This window comes from Pinus tabuliformis, chromosome 6 (genome assembly GCF_031772625.1).
Source record: "Pinus tabuliformis cultivar Carrire ecotype Pingquan chromosome 6, CPIR1, whole genome shotgun sequence".
Classification (NCBI taxonomy): domain Eukaryota; kingdom Viridiplantae; phylum Streptophyta; class Pinopsida; order Pinales; family Pinaceae; genus Pinus; species Pinus tabuliformis.
In genome coordinates this window covers 627,007,753-627,021,026 of record NC_142292.1, presented here as the reverse complement: position 1 = coordinate 627,021,026, position 13,274 = coordinate 627,007,753, and positions in this window count along the sequence as shown.

Genomic DNA, 13,274 nt, shown 5'->3' with positions numbered 1-13,274 from the left:
GCTATGGGAATGGACATTTAACTACATGGGAGAAATAAGGTGAAACTGAAAACCGGGGTGGGAAAACAGAATTTTTACATGGTATCAGAGCTTGAGTGCTGAAGGGCAGTTTGGGACAGCAAAAGGAAAAAATACAGCTGCTGATTTTTTCACTCAGAAAATTCCAGCAAGCTGATTTTTCATAAACAACAGTTTTATCTTTACCACAGCAGTGCTATTTTTCAGTTTTAGGACAGCAAGATGTCATTGGGATTGAGGGTGGAGGATAGGTTGGATGGGCATACAAATTACAGCGTTTGGAAGGAGAGAATGCAGAGTATCTTTGAGGAGGCAGAAGTCTGGGATATCATGGTGCATACAGCACAGCGCCCTGTTGTTGTGCCTACTGATGCAACTCAGTTGACAGCTTATAATAAAAAGAACAACAAGGGTAAGAGGTTGATTCTAGACGGAATCAAAGACCATTGCATTCCTCATGTGAGAGGAAAGAGCAATGCCCATGAAATGTGGACAGCATTGTCCAATCTCTACCAGAGTACCAATGAGAACCGGAAGATGGTCCTGAAGGAGAAGTTGAAGAACATTAAGATGGGGAATGATAGTGCAGCTGGATATCTCACAAAGATTACCAATGTGAGAGATGAGTTGGCAGCGATTGGAGAGGCCATTCCATCCACTGAGTTGGTGCGTATTGCAGTGAATGGCCTCCCCCGTTCATGATTGAACTTTGCTGATGGGGTTTGTGCACGTGAGACCCTTCCCACATGGGAGAGGTTTTGGGATGATTGCATTCAGACAGAGATCAGGAAAGGACAGCTTGGGGCAGCCAAGCCAGTTGAGCAGGATGAGGACGTAGCACTGGTGGCAGGAGGCAAGAAAGGCAAAGGGAAGAAGCAGGCTTCCACAAGCGGTGGTGGAGGCAAAGGCAAAGGTAAAGGTAAACAGGGTAACTCACAGAAGGACTATTCCAAAGTGAAGTGTTGGAATTGTCAGAAGATGGGACACTATGCAGTTGTGTGTCCGGAGAAGAAGAAGAAGAAGGGGAAGAACCAGGATGTGGCAGCTTCAGCTGAGATTGAGGACTTTGCAGGTCGTTTTGACCGGGAGTTTGCGTTCATTACATGTGAGTCCTCTAGTGCAGGATCACCTGCCACACAGGTTCAGAGGGAGCATGCTTTTCCCTCGATTAGCGGAGCATCTACAGGTATCTGGTATGTGGACAGTGGGGCTTCACGCCACATGACAGGAGTCCGGGAGTACTTCTCAGAGCTTTCAGAGAGTGGCACTGATATTGAGGTAGTACTCGGTGATGACAGAGTTGTTAGAGCAGTCGGGGTGGGTACACTGACATTTCAGAGGGAGTCCAGACCTCCCTTGAAAGTGTCAGATGTTCTTTATGTGCCAGGGATGAGGAAGAACCTCATATCCGTCTCAGCTTTGGAGGACAGAGGATATGAGGTACTGTTCAGGGGAGGACAGGTGTTGATGTATCCCAGGGGCACTCCAGCTGATTCAGCTAGAGTGATAGGTGTACGCCATGCAAAGGTGTACAAGTTTGCATTCCAGCCCCTTTTGGCATTGAGCAGTAGTACCGATAGCAGAGCTAGCAGTTCTGAGCTGTGTGAGATTTGGCACCGCAGGATGGGGCACATGTCTCATGGAGCCTTGAGGACATTGCGGGAGATCACTACAGGTGTGCCAGATTTCAGTACTGATCACCATGATACTTGCAGAGGTTGTGCGATGGGCAAGTTTGCCAAATCCCCTTTTCCCAGCAATGACAGCAGAGCGACTGGGATACTTGATTTGATTCATTCTGATGTGAGCGGTCGGATGTCTCATGTTTCCTTGAGTGGATATGAGTACTATGTTTTATTCATTGATGATCACTCTAGGAGGACCTGGATTTATTTCTTGAAGACCAAGAGTGAGGTCTTCAAGCGGTTTCAGGAGTTCAGAGCTCTTGTGGAGACACAGACAGGTCGGAAGATCAAGTCCCTGAGGTCGGACAATGGAGGAGAGTACACCCTTGGAGAGTTTGTTGACTATTGTGCGGAGGCAGGCATTAGGAGGGAGTTCACTGTTCCTTACAACCCCCAGCAGAACGGGGTTGCAGAGAGGAAGAACAGATCCATCATAGGGGCTGTTAAAGCCATGTTACATGATCAGGGGTTGCCATTGTTCTTGTGGGCAGAGGCCTGCAACACAGCTGTTTACTTGCAGAACAGGAGTCCGCATCGTGCCTTGGGGCACATGACTCCGGAGGAGGCTTTCTCTGGGAAGAAGCCTGATCTTGGTCATCTTCATATCTTTGGATGCATTACATACTCCTATATACCCAAGGAGAAGAGGACCAAACTAGAGCCCACCGCAGAGAAGGGTATCTTTGTGGGCTACAGTGAGACCTCAAAGGCCTTTCGGATTTACATTCCTGCACAGAGGAGAGTTGTTGTCAGACGGGATGTGAAGTTCGAGGAGGACAGGGCCTTTAGGAGGTCACGGGAGTTAGAGTATCTGGATCAGCCAGACCCTCAGCAGCAGTTGAGTCAGTCGCAGGGATCCAGTGGGCAGGGATCAGGAGGATCCGGAGGTACATCTATGAGGATGTCAGGTCCATCAGTGAGCAGTGGCTCGCCGAGCCAGAGGGGTGGTGCTCCGGGCAGCATGCAGAGCAGTTCACAGAGCAGTTCACTAGGGAGTCCACTGATGGAGAGTTCACACGGTACCTCAGCTTCTACAGGTTCAGGTGCAGGCAGGAGGACAGCAGACAGACAGTCAGGAGTTCAGGCTACTGATGGTGATGAGGAGGAGGAGTTTCATTCTCCTATGGGAGAAGCATGCTCAGGGAAGAGGAAGCCCAAGTGGCTTCAAGACACCTTGAGAGATGCCACATCTGTTGCTGAGCCGAAGAGGCCGGTCAGAGAGAGTAGACCACCTGAGAGGTTTTGTAGTTATATGGCGATGGTTACCAGCATCCTTGACTCTGAGCCTTCTAGCTATGAGGAGGCAGCTAGCCAGCAGGTCTGGAGAGAGGCCATGCAGGAGGAGTATTCTTCTATCATGAAGAATGATGTTTGGGAGGTGGTGCCGAGGCCTGAGGGCAAATCCGTGGTTACTTCCAGATGGCTTTACAAGGTAAAGCATGCTGCAGATGGCAGCATTGAGAAATTCAAAGCGAGGTTTGTGGCTAGAGGGTTCTCCCAGGTAGAGGGAGTTGATTATGAGGAGACCTTCGCTCCCGTGGCTCGATATACTTCGATCCGCTCCATTATATCGATAGCAGCAGAGATGGGTTGGAAGATCCACCAGATGGATGTGAAGACCGCATTTCTCAATGGCTTCATACAGGAGGAGGTGTACATTGAGCAGCCACAGGGCTTTGAGGTGCATGGGAAGGAGTCCCATGTGTGCAGATTGAAGAAGGCCCTTTATGGCCTGAAGCAAGCTCCCAGAGCTTGGTACTCCAGGATAGATGCATACTTGCAGGGGATGGGTTTCACAAAGAGTGAGGCAGATCCGAACCTTTACTTTATTGTGATTGGTGAGGAGCCTCTCATTCTGGTGCTGTATGTGGATGACTTGATCATTACAGGTGCAGAGAGACTCATAGAGAACTGCAAGAGAGATCTTGCGGCGGAGTTTGAGATGAAGGACATCGGCTTGATGCATTACTTTTTGGGTTTGGAGGTGTGGTAGGAGGAGGGGCATTTCTTCCTGGGGCAGGGGAAGTATATTGTGGACATCCTTAGCAGATTCCACATGGAGGATTGTAGACCCATGTCGACACCGATGATCACCAACTGGAAGAAGCTTCATGCTTCAGATTTCGAGTTGGTGGATCCCACATTGTACAGGCAGCTGATTGGTTCCTTGATGTATTTGGTCAACACTAGACCAGATATCTGTTTTGCAGTCAACACGATGAGTCAGTATATGTGTGAGCCTAGGAAGGTTCACTGGGTGGCTGCAAAACACATTTTGCGGTACTTGCAGGGGACAGTGGATTATGGTCTGGACTACAGGCAGGGAGATGGAGTGAGATTGGCAGGATACACTGATTCTGATTGGGCAGGTTGTGCTTCTGATAGGAAGAGCACTTCAGGGTGTTGTTTTGGGTTGGGTTCAGCAGTAGTGTCATGGTTCAGCCGGAAGCAGCAGTCAGTAGCACTGAGTTCAGTGGAAGCAGAGTATATGGCAGCCAGTCTAGCTAGTTGTGAGGCCATCTGGCTTCGCAAGATGTTGTTTGGCTTATTTGGTCAGCCGTTGAGACCTTCAGTGATTTACTGTGATAATCAGAGTTGCATTAAACTCACGGAGAATCCAGTATTTCATGACAGGTCAAAGCATATCGGGATCAGATATCATTTCATCAGAGACTATGTTCAGAAGGGAGCTGTGAAGCTTGAGTATATTTCCACTGATGAGCAGGTTGCAGATATTCTTACCAAAGCCTTACCACGGGGCAAGCATGTCTACTTCAGAGACAAGATGGGTGTGGTGAGGAACACCTTCCTCGGTAAGAGGGAGTGTTGAAATTTGGTACCGGAGGACAGGTGGTTCCCTAAGGCTTTGATCTTTGGCCTAGGGAAAAGTGTCCAAAAGAATTTAATTTTTCTCCTAAAGTAACTTTATAATTTTTATAAAGTTAAATCTAATTTGAAAGTGACTTTAAGTGATAAAGTTACTAAGTCTAATTTTAAAGTGACTTTATAAAGTCAATGAAAAATTAGAAAGGAAAAGTGACTTTGGAAATAAATGACTAAGTGGGTCTTTATTAAAGTGGGGTGAATTAAAAAATAGAAAGTGAGATTTAAATGAGCATTTAATCTCAGCCATTGATCTAAATCTATTTCAGCCATTGGATTTAGTGATCACCCAAAAGTCATTTAGGGTTGGGTTAAGGGAGGAAAAGGAGGAAAAGATCATTCATTCTTTCATGAGCAGATTGGGAGAAGGAGAGCAAGAGAGCAAAGGAGATTTCTAGACAAGGAGGAGAAAGAGGCAGCAGTTTGGCACACATACCAAAGCAGCACTTCAGCAAATCTGTACAGCTCAAAGAACAAGCAGAAAAAGGCAGATTTAGTGAGCAAAACAGTGAAAAAATTGATTTTCAGCACGAATATCGAGGAGGCGATTTTCTGCACGAATTTCGAGGTCTGTCCGTACAAGTCCGTCCGCACAGTCCGTACGTCCGTACAGTCCGTACATCCGTACGGTCCGTACAGCTCGTACAGCCATTTTCCAGATTGTCTGTTAGCTGAAAAACAGATAAGTTTGCTTGCTGGAAAAATTTCTGTTTTGCTGAAAAATTTTCCCTCTGTAAAAGGCATTTTCCAGAAATAAAGAAGAGCTCTCAAACTGGTTTTCCCCAAGAGTTGTAGGGGGTTTTTCCAGGGTCAAGTTGACCAAAAATCACTGAGTTTAAATGTGTTTTAATGGCTGTTTTTAATTGCTGATTTTTATTTCTGCAATTTCCAGCACTCTGAAAAAATTCCAGAATTTGTGTTTTCAGCAATATTTATTTTTCAGTCTGTTAAATGTATGGCTATGGGAATGGGCATTTAACTACATGGGAGAAATAAGGTGAAACTGAAAACCGGGGTGGGAAAACAGAATTTTTTCAACTGTGTCTTTGTGCCACATTTGTCTCCTGAGCATTTGACGACAACTATCCTCTGCACTGTTCACTGGGAATCTACACTGTTGTTGACTCTACTACTGAGTCTCCCACTTTGCTGTCAACAATACTTTGCGCTCCTTAGCATCTGATTGCCACTAATCTATAGTTGTCACTCTGGAACTGACTGCATAAATTGGCACTGATCCTCCTGCTACCGAATTTGTGGGCCCTTGTAGCAAGGTATGATCCATGAGGAAACACTATCTCATGCTTGCCTCACTAGACTCTGCCCAAATATCTACGCAACTCTGAACTCAGATCTACTCATACTATTGTTGCTACTATTGCAATAATGAGATTGATCTCTCCAGATCCTGAAGTGCTAGCTTCCATAGGGCTGCTCCCTTTGAAGCTAGACTCCCTCTAAGTCTCGATCTCCCTACAGAAAATCACTATGCTCCCTCTTGGCAACCCACACTGTCCTCCTGTATTGGAAACTGGACTTCATTTCTTTGCGTTGGGAATCATCTGGCTGTAACTGCACCTGCACCGCAACTGGGCAATTTGCACTGCTTGTGTCACTACAACTAGATCTACAACTGTCTCACATGTATTGGCAGCAACTAGTTCTGCAACTTTCATCTAAATGGATGGTTGCATCTTTCTGACACTAAACTTGCTACTATAATACTAGGCTCCTGTAGAAGAGATGATGGTCCTACTGCAACAAACCGAAATTGATCTGACTGATCTCCTTGTTGCAACTGCGTTGGACCCTGCCTAACTGCCACACTGGAGTCTCATACTCCTCCTCCACCTAGATTTGGTGCACCACTACCTCCTTTCGAGATTTGTCCCTTACTGAGACCTTTCTTCGCTTTGTAACTCGCATTAGACAAGTCACACTCCCTTTGACACTTGTCTCTAGCAACTAGAAGTCGATCCGCTGCCCAGATCTGTGTTCTGGCTAACTCGCACGACCTATTTTGACAATCACGTATGACCATCTCTACAAAGTTGAAAAATCTGCAAAACTCAAAGCTAGAAGAATAAATAGGAATCTCCTAGCTTTTCCTGCTCGATTATTAGCACTGCTACTCGCAATCCTTCCTAGAGTGAGAAAAAATGCTTGTTGCTACTTCTCGCTGCAACTGGAAATATTGGATTTTTGACTAGAAACCCTCTAAGAGAAATCTCCCTCTATGTGTTCACTTTCTCTTCCACCCGCCATTGGTTCTGCTTTAGAAAAATGTTGCAAAATCCTTTTCTGCTTAGATAAGAAATCTGCTCAGCGAAAACACTGAGTTGTTGTTGCTCCCTCTCCCTGTTGGAATACTATTCCAGACAAACCGAACTTTCATGCAACTGCAACTGCAAAATCGAAGTCTTTCCCAACAATTTGCACTGCCTAGCTAGGCATTGTGTAGCCCCTGAAAATTTCGATCTATTGCTCCCTCTTGAACAATGAATTGTCCTTTCTCTGCCTCTGAGCTTCCCGTTTATCAAACTTGCTCTGATATCATGTGAAATTTTCAACTATTGTAACAATGAATAATTCACAATTGCAATTTTCACCAAAATAAATATTGTGAAAGATAAACTGGAAATTGAGAAAATACTGGCACACACAAAAATTATGACATCGTTATTTTTGGACAATTGTCCTTGAAAAATCCTAATGTGGGAAAACCAGTGCAATAGTGAGGGTTTTTATTATTATGTAGTAGTGAAATTCTGAGTACAATCTATGGATGCCCCACTGGCTATCCAATCAGCAAAATAGTTTGACCAAAATATCTGAGGCAAATCCCTCAACACCACGCTTGACCCAGCTCCAAAAATTGGCAAATCTAGTTGCTCGTACAACCTTTCCATAATGCTTGCGCAGACTCTATTTGCTATGCCCCAGTATTGTTGGAAAGGTGACATCTTCATTGACTCTGCCTTTGGAAGTGACTAGCTTGGCGTCCTAGATTCTTCAGGCCAACTCCAATTGAATCACTCTTCCTTTCAACAAACTCGATCTCCCTCTGAAGCTATCTGCGTAGGCTTTGCAAAACCTCTTTGGGAAATAAGGTTCTTCTGCTGCTGATTCTCCAGAACTAGAAAACTTCTTCCGAAATCACCGTCTCTGCCCCACTCACACCTGTGTTCCTTTTAGCTCGAACCCTTCTTCCCTGCTACTACAACTGGATAGCTCGATCTACCAAGGAACTCACTGCTCTAGTGTCTCACTTATGTGTTCTTCTGACTCGAATTTCTCTCGCTTGCTTGATCTCTGCAACTGGGTAGCTCGGTCTGCTAAGGAACTTGTACACTAAGTGTGTTCTTCATCTACTCATCGACATCTTCTTATAATCTCTAGTTGGGACTCTAATAACCATGATTAAAAAATAATTGATGGTTGAGATCATCTCCAAGTCGATTTATGTGAGTTTCTAAATGATTCACACCTTTCTCAATTATTTTTTATTAATTAACCATTTTCCCTAAGTTAGGAAATTTTTAATCATGGTCAATTAATTTAATTATGCCATCTTTAGGTGGAATTTCCAAAAATAATTTTTGGGTTTTGGAGCCCCTGTGTTTTATATTAATTTTTTCATAGGGCTACATTGTTCTTTGCTTTGATAATTGCATTTCTTCATTAATAAATTAAGTTCACCCCATATCATCATTACATTATTCAGATCTACACCATTATTCATCAACATACGCAATTATGTAGAAAGAACAATATTATCATCATCTATGCAGTGGAATATTAAAGAACAATAGAAGAAAAAATGCACACATAGAGACACCAAGATTGGTCTGAGACTAGGGAAAAGCCCACTACTGGGAAAACCCTTGCAAATCTTCTTCTTCTTAGATCGTCATCAAATGATTCAACAAAGGAGAGCACAAATATCCATAACTTTATCTATGCAACAAAACAACTATGATATCCATGAAATGAATCTAATCATGCTTATAATCAAAACTTTGATTTTGAGGATTGTAATGCGCTGTCACTGACTATAGTCAACTGCTAGATACTGTTGTCACTGATTTGAACATGGTTGCATACTGATAACTCGTATTTTGGTCCTGGAAGCATGGAGGAGTTTTGTGAGCATTTAAGACAAATCTGGATGCTCTCAGGAGAACTAGATGACTGCGTCTGGGACTGATCTAGACGCTCCCAGGTAAACTGTGTGTGGGCATTCGGGGACCAACCATACCCAGATCTTCCTCAAACCTTGGACGCTCTCTTCAGGATTCTGTGCGAGCGTCTATGGCAGCTTGGGCGCTCCCATGAGGCTACTGTGCCAGCGTCTATCGTAGCTCAAATGATCCCTAGACCATTCTGTACGTGTGCCTGGGATCCAAACTGAACTGCGGAAACCTTAACCTCCCGGATGCTCACTTTGATACTGTGTGTGAGCGTCCAAGACTCCTCGGGTTGTCTTGACTCTTGACCATACTGTGCTAGCGTCCAAGGACAAAAATCCATAGTTACAAGCCAATGTCCGAGATTCAAAAACCTTAAATGCGTGTGAGCTTCGACCCTGTAGTTTTGGACCCTTTGCACGAGCTTTCCTTCGTCAGACTTGTGCGAACCAAGACAATAAGAGAAGAGAGGATGGGTTGATCAATGTGTCCAAATGAGCTTGAGGTCTCTTCTATTTATAGGATTTCATGAGGGTCCACTTGGGGTTGAGGCCGACCTGTCCAATTGTACATGTGCTTAGGGCCGACCTAATCCAATATACATGAATAAATAAATAAATTCAAAAACCAACTTCTGCTTGTCCAAATAAGGTGATATTTAGGTTGATTTTGGTCCTCTTGAAAAGAGGAATCTATTGCAATTATTATCTTCATCATATGAGTTGCCCAAAGTAGAATTTAACTGCAGTTGCAAAAATTAACACTCCCTCTCGACTAGGAAGAATTCTACCTGCCAATATTTGTTCATCGATCAATATGCCATTCTGGTACCTTCAAGTGTCATCACATATCATCACTTATCATCCCTGTCATGTTGTCATCATGCCATGACCGCCTCAAGTATCTCATCATCATAAATCATCAATGTACATCTCGATCTATCCCTTGTTTATTCATGTTTATCTCTTGATTGTTCCTGCTCGTATGTTGAACATTCTCGAATTTAAAAGAATAAGAATTTGTTACTGGAGGGGAGCTTAAGTTACCACACTTTATCCATCAGGCTACTACCCGAAATCACAGCCAGTGGGCTACTACTCGAAATATCATCATCAATCATCATTGGAGAGCATATCATCAGGGAGCACATCTCAACTTGTAACCACATCGGGGAGCACATCTCGACTCGAAATCTCATGGGGGAGCTATACATCTAGAACCCCATATTAAGCAATAGGATATCCAAACACACAGGGGAGCACATCTCGACCCTGGGATCACATTAGGGAGCTCAATCTCAACCAAAAACCGCAGAGGGTTATCTCAACCCATACTATTGCCTACTGATCTTCCCATCGATGACCCTAAATAGTGATGTGGTAGAAGTGACCAGTGTTGTTAAAATCGCAATTTTTTCACCTTAACGCATAAATCGCGCTTTTTATCCCAAAAAATTGGCGGATTTTTTTTATAGTGCTTTTTTCGAAAAAAGCGCGATTTTTATGGAAAAAATCGGCGAGGCGCGGGGCAGCGGGTTATAATAGCCAAAATGCGATTTTTTTTTATGTCATTTTTGACTTGGGCGCGCGTTGGAGGAGGAGAAGTGTTGGGAGAGAGGAGCTGAAGGGTTTGGAAGCAAATCCAAGTGCTTGTTGGAGAATTTCAAGAGGAGATCACAAATTTCTCCATAAAAACGGTATGTAGATTATTTTTTTTTGTTTTCCTTGTTTAAAAACTTTGTTTTTCATTGTTTTTGGTTGGAAAATTTCATATGGGCAGTGGGCACCATTTTCCTTTTGTTTTTAAAGAATTTATTGTATTTTTTCATTGATTTGGGATGGGTAACTTGGTATGAGTATGGGAACCAATTTTATTTTATTTTTCATTTTTTTTAAACATTGTTTATGTTTTTTCATTGTTTTTTGGCATTGCCATTTGGTTGGGTAACTTGGGTTTGGAACTTTGGATTTTGGAAATTTGTATTTTGTAATTTTGTAAATGCTAAATTGTAATTTGTATTATGTAATCCTAAATTCCTATTTCCTAATCCTTATTTTTCCATAGGTTTGCAAATTCAAAATTCAAAAACAAACATGCCAAGGAAATTGGATCCTTTCTGGGAATATGGTGAACCTAAAGCTCCGAATGATAGACAAAACTTGAATTGCAAGTTGTGTGGAAAGGAGATAAGCGGGGGGGTGTACAGGTTGAAGTACCACCTTGCACAAATCCCTGGACGTGATGTGGGGCCCTGTATAAATACAAATCCTGAACTTATCCAAAGAGCCATGAGAGCATTGGGAGAATTAGAGCACACTAGAGAGGCCAAAGAAGAACTCAAAAGGCAACTAAGAAGGTCAGCTGAAGGAGGTGGACCAAGTGGCACTGGTTCTATTGCAGCGTCAGTCAATCCGGTAGCTGCATCATCATTTTTTGTTCCTCGAACCACACCTGGTTCACAACCAACTATCGGTTCAATGCTAAAAAGAACTGAAAAAGAACAAGCTGATAGGTTGATGGCAAAATTTCTCCTCTGGAGTGATATTCCTTTCAGCATTGTAAGGAATAATCCATTTTTCCAACCTGCTGTTGATGTTATTGCCAGTGTTGCCCCGGGGTACAAAATCCCTTCTTATCATGATTTCAGAGGCCGGATTCTTCAAGAGGAAAAGCGTGACTGCACCCAAAGATTGGAGGATTTTAGGGCATCATGGGCACAAACAGGATGCACTGTTATGTCAGATGGTTGGACTGACCAAAAGGGGAGAACCCTTATAAACTTCTTGGTTAGTTGTCCCAAGGGGACTATGTTTATCAAATCTATTGATGCAACTCATCAAATCAAAGATGCAAGAACTTTATGTGATTCGCTGGATGTGTTTATTTTGGAGGTGGGTGCAGAAAATGTTGTCCAAGTCATAACGGACAATGCTGCAAATTATGTTGCTGCTGGTAGAATGCTTATGGACAGGCATCCTACTTTATTTTGGACACCTTGTGCTGCCCATTGTATTGATTTGATGTTAGAGGACATAGGGAAAATTCCCTTTGTCAAAGATATTGTTGACTCATCAAAAAGCATCACAAAATTTATATATAATCATACATCTGTGCTTAGCTTGATGAGAAGATTCACCAACAACAAAGAGTTGGTGTGCCCCGCCATTACACGGTTTGCGACGAGTTTCATATCTCTTCAATCCCTTTTGAATTCTATGTGGGATTTGAAGAGAATGTTTCTTTCAGAGGAGTGGCGTGCTTCGTCAATGAGCCGCAAACCAGAAGGAGAGGCGGTATGCAGACTAGTTTCATACCAGGAAGACTTCTGGGCGGGAGTGCAGGAGGTGTGCGCCGTTACTGAACCTTTGGTAAAGGTTCTTCGGTTGGTTGATGGTGAGAAGCCCGCAATGGGCTATTTGTATGAAGCCATGGACAGGGCCAAAGAAGCCATTCGGTCCTACTATGATGATAAGGGAAATGATGGGTTTCAGAAACAACTTCTATGGGAAGTGATTGATGAGCGATGGAACAACACACTCCATCGTCCCATTCATGCTGCTGGGCTTTTCCTTAACCCTGCATTTTCTTATGCATGTGGGTTTGATTTTGATGCTGAGGTCGTGGAAGGATTATTAACCTGTGTCCAGAAGATGGTGAGATCTCCAGAACAACGTATAGAGATCTCTAGACAAATTGAGATTTATAAGATGTCAGGTGGCACATTTGGCTTTGAGATGGCTGTCACTGATAGGACGATTAAAATGCCAGGTATTTTTTAGTTTGTACTTTGTAACTTTGTTTCAAATTTCATTGTCTCTTCAAATTCCATTTTTTTCTTATGTTTATTTAAAATTTTATTTGTAATTTTGTTGTAGACGCATGGTGGAAGATGTATGGTGGCAGAGTACCCCTTTTGCAAAAGCTTGTCGTACGCATCCTCAGCCAAACATGCAGCTCCTCAGGATGTGAGCGCAATTGGAGTGTATTTGAAAAAATACACAAGAAGCGCAATAGGTTAACACTTAAACATTTAAAATATTGCAGATTTCCAAATAAATTTTTGAATTCATTAAAGTTTTAAACAATATTTTTTTTATAATATTAATTATTAATTATTATTTCATGAATTTTGTACAAGTTGGAGTCCCATAGACTTAATGACATGGTCTATGTCTACTACAATCTTCGATTGTGGGTGAGGCAACTAGAGAGGACACCTGATATGGAAGCCATCTCATTGGATGGGATTGACACCACTGCTGAATGGAGGGTTGAGACCGAGAGGCCTCTCATGGATCCCACTGACGATTGGTTAGTGCAGGATGAGGGGGCGGAGGAGGGGGAGGAGGAGGAGGAGGAGGAGCAGGAGCAGGAGCAGGAGGAGGAGCAGGTGGAGGAGGAGGAGCAGGAGGAGGAGGTGACACCGCCTACCCGGGCTACCACTACCACCAGTAGAGGACGTGGTCTCCGTCTACCTCAGCCTCCTGTAGCTGCTACTACT